This window comes from Equus caballus, chromosome 14, assembly GCF_041296265.1.
Source record: "Equus caballus isolate H_3958 breed thoroughbred chromosome 14, TB-T2T, whole genome shotgun sequence".
NCBI lineage: Eukaryota > Metazoa > Chordata > Mammalia > Perissodactyla > Equidae > Equus > Equus caballus.
In genome coordinates this window covers 69,362,727-69,378,349 of record NC_091697.1, presented here as the reverse complement: position 1 = coordinate 69,378,349, position 15,623 = coordinate 69,362,727, and the positions used below count along the sequence as shown (strand labels likewise).

Sequence of the window (15,623 nt, the reverse complement as noted above, 5' to 3'; positions counted from 1 at the left end):
ATGGATGTTAGTTCAGGGTGAAACTTCCTCACCAAAAAAAAAAAGTCTATATTACAAACTAAAGGCAATTTTAAAAGAGCTGTTCAAAACTATTTTGAGTAATGGCAGTATTGTGAGAGTAGTCATAGACTCTAGTTTTTACTTTACTATTTCTAGCCCATTCAAAAACATAAAACAACTTCTCCCCAAATCATTAAATCACTCTTGCATATCTATAAAACACAGTGAAGTTTTCTGAAACCCACCACAATTTCAAGTATCTTTAAAAGCTTTTCATACAGAGAAAAAACCATAGACTCGGCAAGTTGGGACATGCTCATGGCCACCTTCGGTCTTTCACAAGTTTCCTTCTCTTCCTGTGTGCCGTCACTTCTCCCAGTGCTTCTATTATATGGGTTTTTCCAGCCCTCTTCACAGGCCTTCTGCCTTCTACTCTTTCAGTAGACTTTCCTCTTAGTAACATGAGGAAGGTGACAACGATGGCGCACAGCACTGTCCATCAAAGAGTGCACAAGCTCCAGACTTGTCTGGAGGACAGCTGAGAGGGGACTTTTCACTGATGCTTTTGTGTCACCTAATGTTTTCTTGGTGTGCATATGCGGATTCACTGAAGCGATTTCTGATTTGGATAGTGAATTTTGAGTAAACACTTCTGCATGTTATTAAAGTACACATTCTGATGGCGAGTGTTCAGCAAGTGAGGAAACCTATATAAAGTAGCTTGTATATCTTCTTATCTAATATACGGTAACTGACTACCAACTTATTAGCATCTCAAATCTGTTTTGGACTACAGGAAAATCTCAATATTTCTTTGTCATTAATAAAGTTTTTGTTTTGGCATCTGGAAAGAATTACTTAAGTGGCATTTGCCAGATAATTCATATAACTTTTGTTTTGTTTTATTTTTGGATTGACATTCTGTTTTTTTGCTAAGCAGGGTCTTTATTGGATGAAGGGAAAATCTTCTATGGAGGTCAGTTGACCTCCCAAAGCTGACTCGTGGAATTCTTTTTACTCTAGACTACGTCATTAGATAACTGTTTCTCAGATGGGTATTTCCTGAAACAACATTCTGGGACTGTGGCTAAAAAATGTTTCATTGTAAAATAACTATGGAGACATATGTCCCTTCTTTGGAGATTCATAACTCATAAGAACATATTAATGACTCCGGGATATCTTATAGAGAAAACAAAACAAAAACTTTCAATTAACTTTGTTCTGCTAACATCTCCGTTTTTGTAGAAAACACCTATTAATATCCTGCAGAACACCAGTCTGGGAGACATTCCATTAAACCAATTCTTTATTTCTGTCACATTGAAGAGGCTGTTGTAGAATTTGATGAAGTTGAGAAATGTTGTACAGTTACACATCTCCATTTCTCAGCTCTTAAATATTTTCCAAAGAAGCTAATTCTAATGCTAGACATCAGAATTTGGCAGGGGTGCAATGATGTAGAAGTTGGCAAGATGTTATGCTATAATAATTAAAAAGTTTTTCCGATTTAAGCCTAGATCATTTCCAGAAAAGACTGAGAAATATTTGTTTTGAATTCTAATAAAAATTAAAGAAAATATAATTACAGTATATCCAAAATATGTTTCAATTTTGAATAATTTCTCTAGAGATTATTATATAAATACAGTATTTGATCCATTACTTCAAAGTAATGCTGTTGTGAAAAGGGAGAGATATTTACAGTAATAATATCATTGATATTTTACATTACTTGCACTAATCTTGAATTGGTTATTACCAGAGTCAGATTTGTATTCCAGGAGCAGATGGAATGGAAACTTCTGGAAATGAAGACTAAAGATAGCCATGGGAGCTGGTCTTCCCTTCTGGACTTTCTGTACAGCCTCATGCCTTCCTAGAATCCCCACTCTTCCCCAGCCCCACCATGCTGTCCTCCCCATCTATGTGGAGCGACATATTGTCCAAAGCTTGACTTTTATCACAGATACCATCTCTTCCACGAAGTCTTTTCTGATCTCCTCTAACTGCCTGTTATTTCTGTCCATCTGTCTCTAGATCCATTACACTGGGGAGTTATGTATTTGTCTTATGGCATTTATATTCTGCCTTGGTTACGATATTTGTATTCCTGTCAAGACCCTGTTGTGCAACCCACACCACACCTTAAAATCTTGTTTGCATCTCTTGTACTTAACCATCACACAGCTGGTGTCCAATATTTAAGAATTGAATAGTGTAAAAAACACCCAGCTACTTCCTGTAACGACTCTCATACTGAGAGCAGTTGGTAAAAACAAAATGGGCATCTGAGGACAGTGTCCTCAGTGTTTTGTGTTGGTATTAGATTAATGGTCTTGCCAGGATGCCAGTTTGTACCTGAGAAAGAACTTAGATTATGTTATTTCATCACTGTGTCTCTAAGATGCCACACTAATTTAACCAGGAGAATATTTTTCAATATTTCTGTTGCATGGACTGTTTTTTTAATGTATTATTATTTTAGAGTATGTAAATTCTTGGTGGCTGTCTGGATTAAACAAGTAAACAAGAAAAAACTAAGGATGCTATGAAATAAGAACATTTACAAGGTCCATTACCTCTTGACTTTGAGCAATTGCCTAATTACCTTAAGTTCAACGCTAACTCATGGAATTCCACAAAATAATGACTTACATTTGTCTAGTGATTGGAGGTTTATAAGGTGCTTTCATCTGAAGCATTGGTTCAATCAATCAACTAGTCAATTAACAAATTAATCTTTCAACAGACATTTCTTTAGAACCCAGTATGTAATAAACAGTTAGGATTTGGGGATTCCTAAAGTAAATAAGGCAAGAATCCTGCCCTCTAAAAGCTTTCAGTCTGGTGAGGAGAGGCAGAAGTATAAACTAAAATGTTGAAATTGAAGTCTGTACATGCCACAGTGAGGACCCAAGGTGGGGAGTGGGCTGTTCCCAGTAAGGGAGAGGAAAGTGGACAGAGACCATTCATAGAGGAGGGGTCAGTGAGTGAAGCCTTATTTGATTCTTACCGGTGTCACTATGATCCGCAGTTTACAGTTGGAAACCTGACTCAGAGGCATGAAGCATCTTCTCTGAGATGACTGTGCTCTTGAGTTGTCCCACTCCACAGCCTCTCCCCTGCACCCCACACAGTTCTGGAATGTGACTCTCATGTTCCAGCAGAGATGAGAAAGAGAAGGTGAGGCTAGAGAGCCTGAAATGGAGGATTACGTTTATGCAAAATGACCCTGGTTCCCAGAGTAACAAAAAAAACAACTTGATTGAAAATGTTATTCATCCATAAAAGAAGAGAGAAAGCCAAACCCAAAGGCAGCGTTTAGAGCTGGAAACAATGGCTTTTCTAAGATTAACAGTCCTGTGGGATTTCACAGTTGCATAGGGTATTAAGGAAAGTTATTTGAAAAGTATTCAAATTACTTTGACGTCATTTCCCCTAGGCAATATGGAAACTTTACTTTTTAGAGGTTGGGCTTCTATTAACACGAAGCTTTGGAGGAAATGGGGTTTAAAAAGATGACTCTCTTCTGCTGTCACCACCCACAGACTCCAGTTTAATTTTTTTCTTATTCTGTTCACTAAAAGCCACTAGTTTCATGGGAAAGATGCTTCCCCTTAGCATCACACATACTTTTGATGTGTGGCCACATTTCACTAGCTTCATGGCATATTGATTTGCAAAGTGCCTTAAGAAGACACTTATCTGCATTTAAGATACCAATGACAAAAGCAACTTAGTATTGGTGCGTGTTTTCTTTATTCTCAGAAAGAAAGCTTAATATTGAATGTTAAAATGCAGCATCATTCAAAGATTTCCAGCATGAGCTAAAACTGCCCAGAAACTGATGGGAGGGGTTTGGTCTTTATTTTCTTTGCCTCGCTACCTCGTGTGATCACATGAGATTATGAGCTAGAATGGTATATTATATAGATTATTAAATTGTAGTATCACAGGTAGAGAAGTGGATATTTTATCTGAAAACAAAGTTCCATTATTTCAATGGCCTAGGTAGCCCCTTATTTCTTATGATCCTTTATAGGTTAAAAAATGTTTCAAATGATCTCTTTTGGCCCTCATAAGAACCCCGAGAAGGGGCACGGGAGATATTATCTGGAAAATTTTTTTTTAACTCATGAAGAAACTGAGGCCCAGACAGGTTAAGGCTAGGCTCTAGCTAATAATAATGAATATTTTTGTTATTCTCTGGACCAGGCTTGCTTAGTTCTGTTAAAAAGATAAACTGAGGCGTATTACAAATTTTAAGAGTTTATTTGAGCAAAAATTGATTTGAATCAGGCAGTGTCAAACCGGAAGTGGTTAAGAGCACTGCACCAACAGGAGCTTGGGTGGAGACTTTTGTAGAGAAGATGCGGAAGCAAAGCAAGGGAATGATTTGATTGGCTAGACCTTAAGTGTTTGCCTTATTTGGAAGAGCCTCATTGGCTGTCTGTGATTGGTTGTCCTTAGTTTGGATTTCTTAACTTTAAGGCATTTACAGGCTATGTGAGTCTACTCACGTAGACTGCTAAGGTATTAGAGCCACCTCAGTTTAATGGTCTCCTTATTTAATTAATTTAGTAATCCTTGACGTTATATTGCTTCTTTGCTGAGAAATTCTCTCATGGACACAGACTGTGCTCCTAACGCTGACCTGCTATTTCTCAAATGTGTGTGATTAAGTTGCAAGGGAGCCTGAATGAGAAAATGGACGATTCAGTACCAGCTCATCCCACTAATAAGAAAAGTAACACAAATATACTCCAGTAGTATAAGAATTCGAATTACTTTAATATATTAAGAGCAGCACATAATTAAATTCTAAGAATCAAGAATCATATTTCTCTTACTGGGGACACCTGCATCAGAAGAGAGTTAGTCTGGATGAGGACAACCCATTAGGGATCCTCATTATAGCACTGTGTGCAGATTATATGGTAGAGAAAGAACAGAGGAGGTGATATTACCAATGTCAGCCCATTTTCTCTGGCCACATTAGCCTGGAGTTTTAAAAGGGATCATGTACATGGTAATAACCTATATTTTTAGCTTTTTTATTCCTTTGGCTATTACAAACCTCCGTGTCCTCCCCACCTACCTGCTTCAGAGTCCCTGGGGTTGTCTGCTGTGCGCTGTCTAGTTCTCTCTGCACCTGTGGGTTTCCTGATGCACTTCCGTCCTCCTCAGCTGCAGCCTTCATGTTGTTGGCTGGCTGCCCTCGGAGGGGACACAGATTTTACTCTCAGTTGGCAGCCTCCCCTGGTACTGTTCTTGCCTCTGAGTCTGATTTATTTTCTGGAGTTCTTGATGTGAACCAATCAGAAGCAGGATAATGCTGTCTTCTCTCTTTTGGGATATGTGTGAATATCAGAGCAGGGCCGTGTTGTTGGGACATTTTCTCTGTATTTTTAGATGTATAGCACTGTCTTTATAGCAGTGAGATGTGAGTCCATGATGGCAGGTAGGCCATGGACAAAGCTGGGAAACATTAAAAACTGTATTAAGACCATCACCTTGTCTTCCTCTTGGTTCCTCATGAAAATACCTATCACTATTTTCTGGCAGGCTAATACCTATTAACTGCCAGAGGGGCCTGTCACAACATAGAACCTAGACTCAAGCATAGGGGGCCCAAAATATCAATATTTGTCTTCAACCTGGGGCTGACTTTTTCCATTCTATTTTCTGTTCCGGCTTTCTTGTATTCTTGGCTTCTGTTTCTTTGGTTAATTGATTTTTTTTTTTTTTTAATCCTTAGCTATTGAAGTGAAAACTGCTTTGAAAGGCAAAACTCCTGAGGTCAGATCTGTCTCTCTGACTGAAGGGAAGGAAATGAACGGAACCCCTTGAAGCAAAGTTGTGTATTTCCATTCAGAAGAGGAACATTCTACCTCTCTCTTGTGGTGAGTGACATCCCATCAGCTGGAAAGGCTCTCATTCCCGGGGCTAAGAAATAAGGAATCTGGTGCTCAGTGATGTTGTACATACAAAACAAAACAAATCTACAGTGGGATTTAAAGCAGTGTTTACAATTAACCAAAGGACGCAGCGCTTGCTAGATTTGGATTTGTGGGAAGGTCTCTTGGGGCACTGCCCCTGTTTCACTGTCCAGAGTGAAACGAATATTCCCCCCTTCAAAATGGGACTCCTAGGAATACCATCAGGGAGCCATCCTCTCTCAGTACCTTCCTGGCATCTCCCTAAACCGTCCTGAATCCACATCTTTTCTTTACTTTCTGTTTATTAAATCCTCAAAGAGGATCAGATGCCACCTGAGAGTGTGAACTCTGTTTGTAGGAAGGTATTTCTTGCCAGGCAACACTTAAAAAGGCAGCATGATGTGAGAAAAAAAAGCAGTAATCTGGGTGTCAGAAGACCTGGAATTTTTCTTTGCTATTAACTGTGCTACCCTGTATATAAGGGTAATTGCCTTCTCTACCTTCCATCCCCACTCAATCCCTCCATCTCCTCAGGTCTGTTTCTTTGTAAATAGGCTTCATCTACCTGATGCCCTCCTTCTCTAAAGCTCTGAGTATATAACTGTGGAAAACTTCTCCCACCAAAGGAGTTTCATCAGACCCCAATGCAAAGTTTCTAGTTGTGGGGGGAGATGTCTTCTGGTACATTTATCGAGCACCTCCTATGCACCAGGTGCAAGCCACTGTGCAAGGCACCCTTTACATGTGCCACTGAATCCTTGATGATGATGATGACCACAAGCACATAGCTCTTACTCTGAGGCAGACACTGGTCTAATCAGTTTACATATGTTCACTCATTTAAATCTTCATCAGAGACTCTATGATGTTGGTACTTTTATGATCTTCATTTTGCAGACGGCCATCTGAGCTTTAAAGTAGAAACAAACAAACAAACATACAAAGTGCCCAGGGTCCTCAGGCTGATCTCAACTATTCATAAACCACGACAGGACAATTATCCTCTCTTTCTGGAGGAGGAGGTTGGGGTTCTAACAGGCTAAGGGGAACTGCCCACCGGCAAGAGCAAGTAAGTAGCACACCTGGAAATCTAACTGAGGTCCAGCTCATTCCAGATCCCACATTCTTTCCACTCTGCTGCTTAGTGCTCCTAGAGACATTTTTGCTTTGTCATAAACTGCAGAGCATGGCACTTTTAATGAAAGAAAAGTTTGCCAAATGAAAAGCAGATAATAAGGTATTTGGAATGCTTTGCAGTAAATAAGTCTCTTTCAGAATTCTCATCTTCTCCCACTCAAATTGCTAAAGCCATATGGTAACAATGACCTCAGCCTGGCTGAGGGAGGGTGGGAGTGAATCCTCTCATTTTATTGCTCAGGGTAGATCCTGGAGTCCAACAAAGCTCTCCTTTAGGTTGCTGAGCCATGGGTCAGGAATTGGGTCAATCAGATGTTGGCTTTCCCCATCAGCCTCTTCTTTCCTCTCCTGTTTTAGCCATGTCTTGGAACACCATTACTTTAGGAGAGAAATAGAGCTTAAAATTGGATCCACATTAAAAATGTTAGAAATATCAATGCCAACTTGTTTCACAAATAGATGAGACCTAGTGCATCATTTGAACACGACTACCTGAGACTTGAGGAGAGTCTTTTTTTTTTTTTTATAAAAAAGTAATAGGTAATCTTAGATACTCCCTGAGAATTTTGAAATATTCCTGTGAAACTGAGAGGCTAGAAGAGAAATTTGATTATTTCTATATGATATACAGCTGAATGTGAAGCCAGATGCTCACCTTTGTATCCAGAAGAATGTATGTTTCTACTTAAGCTAGCTGTCGAGGATTTGAGGGATATGAAGACAAGCAAGTCTCAGTCTCTTTCTCTCAGAGCTAGTAATCTGTTAAGGGAAATGAGATGTCAACTGTAATAATCTGTGCTATGAGGGGAAGCATACCATTTACTGCCCATCTACCATAGCCCAGGCATTGTGTCAAGTGCTCTACTTAAGGACATGGCAAGATGGGAGTATTATCCCTGTTTTGAGGGGAAGAAAGTGAGGATCAGAATAAGTTGTCCTGGGCCAATAGATCTTTATTAATGCAGCTGAGATTCAAACTCAGGTGGTTCTGATGACACACCTGCACTCTTTCTCCTACATGCTACTATGAATTAGGCAGGATACCATTTAACATTTAATGGTTTAACTCACTAGATATCCCTTCATGGGATTTAAAGGTTTATGTAATTAGGTCACAAAGTTACATAACATTTGAGATGACAATTTTTGACTTGGGGTATTTTGAGGAATCTTGGGCAAATCAAATAATTTTGAGTTTTTTAAAAGGAATGTGCAAAATAGAAAACTTTATCCATTTCTTGTGCTTTTATGTTTGTGGGAGAAGGGTTATGGGTGGTCTTTGGGCGGGATAGAAGAGGCTTGGATATCATTTGGCTATATTACTTGGTAATAAATAATGGTTTTGAATTTTGACTTGGCTACTTCAAAATGGCTGTATCAGCTGAGCAGGAGTTAACAGTTTGATGAGGCTACCAAAAAACCAGTCTTAGGAGAAATATCTGTGATGGAGAATTAGGAACCCCACTCTCCTTTCCTTGGACAGACCTTATTTGGAATGCTGTGTTCAGTTCTGCAGAATATGCATTAAAACAAATGTAAAGCAACAAGGACACATTCAGGAGAAAGTTGGATGGTAACAGGGAAATTAAATCTGGATGTTTGGAGGAATAGGGCTGTGTAGCTAAAGAAAAGACTTGGAGGGCTGAGATAACAGTCTTCAGAAATTAGGACTCTCTTTGGGAAGAAGAATGTAGATTTGTTCTCTGTGGCCCCGAGAGATGCAACTAGAAACAGGCTCTAGGGGAGTAGATTGTCCTTATAAGAAAGAATTTTCTGTTATACTTGCTCAAATATGTAGAGCTTTTTCTTTTTCTTTCTTTTATTTTTTAGAGAGCGGTGGATTCCTGGTCCCTGAAAGCATTGGAACATGGGCCAAGTAACTACTTGGTGAGCCATTGTAAAGGAAATTCAAGGGGTACCATGAGGATTGGGTTTCACAAGCCTCAAAGTCCTTCCCAAGTCTGAGCATCTCAGCGGCTGCTGGACTATCTTTCCGGGTTTTGCCTTCACCTTGGTCACCAGGATTGCGACACGCTTTTGGGGTATGGATGGATGGGTAGATGACAGGGGATGGGAAGAATCCACAATGGCAGAGCAGTTACTTTGTTCATTCTAATTTGGTCTGCCATTTTTTATTTTGCCTTTCCTATGTACCTCACATACTTGCCTTAAATTGTAGGTACCCAGAGGCCTGTAGGCGCAGATGTGTAATTTGTGATCCTCAACTTAGCATGCCATCTTATGCAATTGGGGGTCTTATAAATGTTTTTTTGACAATGATTTTATCGGGTATCAAGTATTATCTGGCTCCAACAGTAAGACAGTCTAACTTGGCTACATGTACAAACTCTAACCTTAGGTTTGTAAAACTTGTGGCTGCCTCTTCTCTCTGGGGGAAGACAAAAGTTGAATTCCTTTCCTAATTTCAATGAGATGGAAATTTTGGGGCACCCAAGAGACAGCGGACTAGTCAAAGGGTTTCACACACACTTAAAAGTAGCCTTAAAAATTACCCATATGCTAGCTCCCACCTCTGTCAGGTAGGAATCTTCAACTGTTTTCAGTCTCTAACATTTTTTTCCCATTTAAGGACTGAAAGTGATTGATAGAAGGTTTTTGCTCAGAGCCTACAGCTGAACTCTTGTAAAGTCAACAGTAAATATTCCAGCAAAAGGAGTGGGAGGTTGACCATTTTATTGCTTTCCTCAGGGCAGACACTGTGGGCTCATGACAACATCTAATCTTCAGTGACCTCACTTGTCACACCTAGAAGCTGGTTTCTCTCTAATCCTTTACAGAGCTATAAACAGCAGGGGAAGCATGATTTATAGACCAAGCTGGATTTGAAGCATGGGATTTGCGGGCACTTCGTATTCCCCTCCTTACTGAGGAGACACTGACCACCTTTTGGAAGGGACACCGAGACCTTGATCACAATCCATTAATCTCATTTACTTCCATGAATTGATGTCATAGGTATTAGGTTCATGGAGGAGATTTTCAAAATCCTACTAAATGGGTTTAAAGAAAGATGCGGCTCAGTTCAGATTAATCTTTTGGGCCAAGGTTTTTCCTAAGCACCAGTAATCATCTGAGCCTGCTTCATAAGACTTGCTTCCCTTGCTTACAATTTATGCTCATCAGCCAAGTCCCTAATGGGAAGGTGTCCTTTGTAGTTGTGGGTTTTACCCCAATCTCTGGGCTCTTTTATAATTAAACTTTGATGACTCTGTAGTTATTTGAATTCCCTGAGTCTCAACTCAGTTGTTAACATTACTAATTTGCAATGTATATATGTCATATATTCTTAATACATGGCTTCACACAGTTGTACCATCTCAGGAATATCTACTCTGTTACAAATTTATGAGGAATTTGAATATTTATTTTTGGTACTTTCTCATCAGCATCCCAACATCTAACTCCCTACCAGATACCATTGGGTCCTTGCTTTATCTCCTGAAAAATGGTCCAATTCTTGGCCTGTTTTCCTCTAGTCCTTGCTAAAACAGTGGCTAATGATGGGTTTAAGTGAAGGTTTTCTCATAAGCTTATTTGTATTTTAATAAAAATCTTTGAAGGTTAAATATTTGAAGTACTGAATCTCTATAGTTAAATTTTAGGCAGTGGGAAAAAATAGTTTTAGATGAAGATGAAGGGAGTTGGTTGATTACATGGGACACAGGACAAACAAGGCTCTCACTGTGGTTCAGATGCATGGTTATGGTGACGGGCTGGGATAGATTCAGAGATGGCACTTCTGTGCTGGTATGGGGAAAAATAAAAGAGACAACTGGTCAAAGCATCATTTAGTTTGGGGAGAAAGAAGATCCAGTAGTTTGGCAGTTTATTTATTTAAGCTTTTGTCTTTTAGTGGGTGGGAGAGTAAGTAGGAGAGCTCATATTAAGTGGAAGGAGCTGTGGAGAATCCAGAAATAAGGAATCATGGTCTCTCCTCTCCAAGGGTTCGTATCCTGTGTCATGGGGAAATCAGACATGTTCATTAATAGGCTGGCCCGAATGCAGAATATGAAAAGAGCTATCACAGAGGTACAACAACAGGCTATGAAAATGTGTGATCCATTCTCACTGGGATATCTGGACAGGCTTCTTGTAGTAAGTGGGACTTTAGTTGAACTCAAAAACAAATTACACTTTGAAAATTTGTATTTTTGAAAGAAATGACTTGAGCAAGAACCTGTGCTCTGTTTGAGAGAGGGAAGTATGGCTTAGTGGAGTGGAGGCTCAAGGTTGAGCTTTGTGCTGTAATCTGGAAAACTCAATATAGGCCTCAAACCTGCAGGACTTTGAATGTTTGGTTGAATATTTTAGATTTTATTCTGTTCATATTAGAAAACCATTTAAGATTTGAGCAGGGGAATAATATTCTTTAATAGCTATGACCTAGATGGATTAATGGGGAATAACATACTCATTTGTCCATAATTTTGGGGAGAGTAGAAGATTGCCTCTAACTCATTAGATGTGCGTTGTATTTGCAGGAGCAAATAGGCAGCATATCTTAATGCCTAAATCTTCCTCCCATATAGGCATTCTTTTTCAACATGGAGCAAATATTTGGCAGCCAAATAATCTTTAGAGTAATACGAGCAAAAGCTATTTGGAATAAATGTTTCAGAACCATTTGTTACTTTGCACAAACCTATGAGCAAATAGGATTGAGCTAAAGCATTTACCACAGAATGCGGTTGTGCAGGGGCTGCCATGCTATTATATATACTTTTTTCTTGGCTAAACTCTAGCTGTTGCCACCACTATTCCTCAAAGACCTGGCATGTCAACAAGATAATCGAAATAACAAAATGGGAGTCAAAAGTTTTTCTACCTGTTTCTAGAAGTCTTAGGAAGATCATTTCCTTTGTATTCTTTACATTCAGAGTATACAAGCCTCCTAGACATCTAATCTTTACTAGGTCAAACATTTCAAAAGACAGTGAAATTGTTTTCCAGTTGCTTTTCAGTTTAAGGCAAGTATTTTAAGGGCTTCTAAACCCCCCTTCCTGAATCTATTTATAAAAAAGAAACAAAACAAAAAACTAAGTAAATGCCATATAATGCCAACTACATTGTCCTGGTGTGAAAATCCTAACATTGCATGGTGGAAAAACGTTCTGAATTGTGACCTAAGAAATCTGAGTTCTAGCCCTTGTGTTGTGAAGTTACAGCTTGATGGTTTTTGTCAAGTCCCATATTTAATGGGAAGGGATTAGGATTTTTCTATATGGTCTCTGTGCCATTCAGTAGTACTGTTCACATTTTTCCTAAGGAGTCTAGAAAATGGGGAGACACACGATAAGATTGTGGTCAATGATTTTGGGTGGAAATGGTGTGTGTTACTTTTGAGCCAGAACATTTAATGCCAGTGTGAGACTTTGCAGAATCCTTTCTCTCTGTAGTGATGATTGACACTTTTCCAGATAATGGTGGCTTTGTCAACCTGGCTCCAGGAATGAGGTCAATGAAGAGCAGAAGTAGCTAGCACACAAGGGGCATGTACTGAGCCAGAACTGAGCCTTTCTTGTTTTAAGCCACTGAGATTTTGGGCGGTTATTTTTTATGGTAAAATAATCAAGCTTATTCTTGATTTATATGGTCTCTGAAAAGTATAACTGTGATGAATGGGGGGAAGCCCCAAGAAGATCCTTTCTTTTCTTAAATTAAAATTTTACTGAGTTTTCTATAGATGGATGTTAGAACTGCTTTGAGGGGCAGTGAGTTTCCCATCATTGGGAATACTGAAATATAGACCACAGAACGTCTCGAAGGTGCTGCTGGAGAAATTGAAGGAGGTCATGTGATACAATAAGAAATATATATTTGGTCTTCAACCCACTTCTGCCAGAGAGCTCCTAAAACTCTTGGATTTCCTAAGTGATGAGAGTGGTAAAGGTGTCTGGTAACGTTAATGAGGTGACTTTTGGAAAGCACCTAAGGATGGGTGTTGGTTGCCAGTGGAGCCAACCATGTGATTAGAAGGTTGGAACTTTCAGTCCCACCCCTGGACCTCTGGGGAGGGCAGAGGGACTAAAGGTTGAATCAATAACCCATGGCCAATGATTTAATCAATCATGCCTATGTAATGAAGCCTCCATGAAAATCCAAAAAGAGGGAGTTCAGAGAACTTCTGGGCTGGTGAACACGTGAAGATTCAGGGAGAGTGGCACGCTCAGAGAGTGTGGAAGCTCCGCGCCGTTTCCACATATCTTGTCCTATGCATCTCTTTCATCTGACTGTTCTTGAGTTATAACCTTTTGTAATAAACCAGTTATCCAGTAAGTAGAATGTTTCTTTGAGTTCAGTGAGCTGCTTCATCTGAGCAAATTAGTCAAACCCCAAGTAGAGGTTGTTGGAACCTCTGATCTATGTAGCTGGTCAGTCAGAAGCACAGGTGACAAACTGGATTTGTGACTGGTGTCTGAAGTGTGTTTGTGTGTCAGGGGACCAGTGTTGTAGCACTGAGCTCTTACCCTGTGGAATCTTATGCTATCCCTGGGTAGTAAGTGTCAGAATTGAGTTGCACTTTAAGACACCCTGCTGGTGTCCAGGAATTTCTTAGTGGCACGAGGAACCCCCTGACCTCCCACATTGGAATTGGTACTAGAACCTTAAGTTGGATTAGAGAATTTCAAGGACCATTCTAGTTTAAAAGTATTCAGCAGCTCCTGAGGGTAACTGTTTCTCCTCACATTTATGCAGCAGATGTGATTTATGAAATGTTTTCTCCAGTGTTAACTTATTTGCTCTCCTGTAGATAGCAAGGGGTTTTATCTACTGTGCCTTCCAAGGAGACTTGCAGAGATGCTAAGAAAAACTTGTTGAGAGAAGCAAGCTCATTCTTTACCTGAATCCCATAGCTGTTCTGATAGGTGTGTAGTGATAGCTTGCTGTGGTTTTCATTTGCGTTTTCCTAATGGTTAACAGTATTAAACATCATTTACGTATTTATTTGCCACCTGTTGTTCTCTTCAGTGAAACATTTTTCATGTCTTTTGTCCATTTCTAATTGGGATTGTTTATTTTTTTACTGCTGAGCCTGAGAGTTCTTTATATATTCTAGATATTACTCCTCTGTTGGATATGTGGTTTGCAAATATTTTCTCCCTGTCTGTAGCTTGTCCTCTGGTACTCTTAAGAGGATCTTTTCCATAGCAAATGGTTTTAATTTTGATGAGGTCTAGTTTATCTATTTTTCCTTTTATGGATTATCTCTCTCCTGGATTGTTGCAATAGATCCACTGTTCTCTCTGATTCTGCCTGTGCCTCCCAATCATCTATTTTTACCGGAGCAATCAGAGTGATCTTTTCAAATGTAATTTCTCACTCAAACCTCTGCAAGCTTTCCATGTCACTCAGAGTTAAAGCCAAAGTCCTGACATTAGCCTATAAGACCCTACATAATCTGGTCCCTCATTATCTCTGTGACCTCGTTTCCCACTACTCTCTCTCCCTCGGCTCTGGCCACACTGGCTTCCTTGATGATATTCAAATAAGTCAAGCAACCCCTGATCCAGGACTCTAGCCTCTTCTTTTTGCCTGGAAAATATAGTGTTGGCTCTAAGCTCTCTTAGTGCCCTCAGGTCTTACTGAAACTGGGCTTGTTTAGTGAAGACTTCCATGACCTCTCATTTAACATAGAAATGCCCCCATTTCTTATAGTCCCAAGCTCAGACTCTTGCTTTATTTTTCTGCATGATACTTGTCAGTATCCAACCTACTACATATTTTACTTATTTTTAAAAATTTTCTATTTTCTCCTCTAGAATTAAGCTCTTTGAAAGAAAATCCTTTTATCTGTTTTGTTCATAAATGTTCGACTACAGTGTCTAGAGAGCCTGGTACACAGTAGAGACTCAATAAATATTTATAGAATTACCAAGACAAAAAACAACAAATGTTGGAGAGGATGTGGCAAAAAGGGAACACTCATACACTACTGGTGGGAATGCAAACTGGGGCAGCGTTCCACCAGTTTATGGAAAACAGTATGGAAACAGTATGGAGATTCCTCAAAAAACTAAAAATAGAAATACCATATAACCCAGCTATCCTACTATTGGTATCTACCCAAACAACTTGAAATCAACAATCCAAAGTAACATATGTATCCCTGTGTTCATTGCAGCACTATTCACAACAGCCAAGACATGGAAACAATCCAAGTACCCATTGTCTGACGATTGGATAAAGAAGATATAGTATATATATACAATGGAATACTACTCAGCCATAAAAAAGACAAAATCATCCCATTTGCAACAACATGGATGGATCTGGAGGGACTTATGCTAAGCAAAATCAGCCAGACAAGAAAGACAAACACCATATGATTTCACTCTTGTGTGGCATATAAACAAACACATGGACAAAGAAAACAGTTCAGTTGTTACAGGGGGAGGGGGTTCGAGGTGGGCACAGGGGGTGAAGGGGAGCACTTGCGTGGTGACAGGCAAGAAATATGTACGAATGAAATTTCACAATGATGTAAACTATTATGAACTCAATAAAAAAAGAAAAAAGAAAAAA

General features: G+C 39.4%; 1 long non-coding RNA gene across 1 annotated transcript; it reads left to right on the top strand.

The window, feature by feature from the left end:
• The first annotated feature begins 5,436 nt into the window (after positions 1-5,436).
• LOC138917569 (uncharacterized) lies at positions 5,437-15,623 on the top strand. The gene is made up of 3 exons (XR_011425753.1): positions 5,437-5,906; positions 8,910-9,121; positions 15,223-15,623. It is a non-coding gene; the product is annotated as an uncharacterized lncRNA (long non-coding RNA).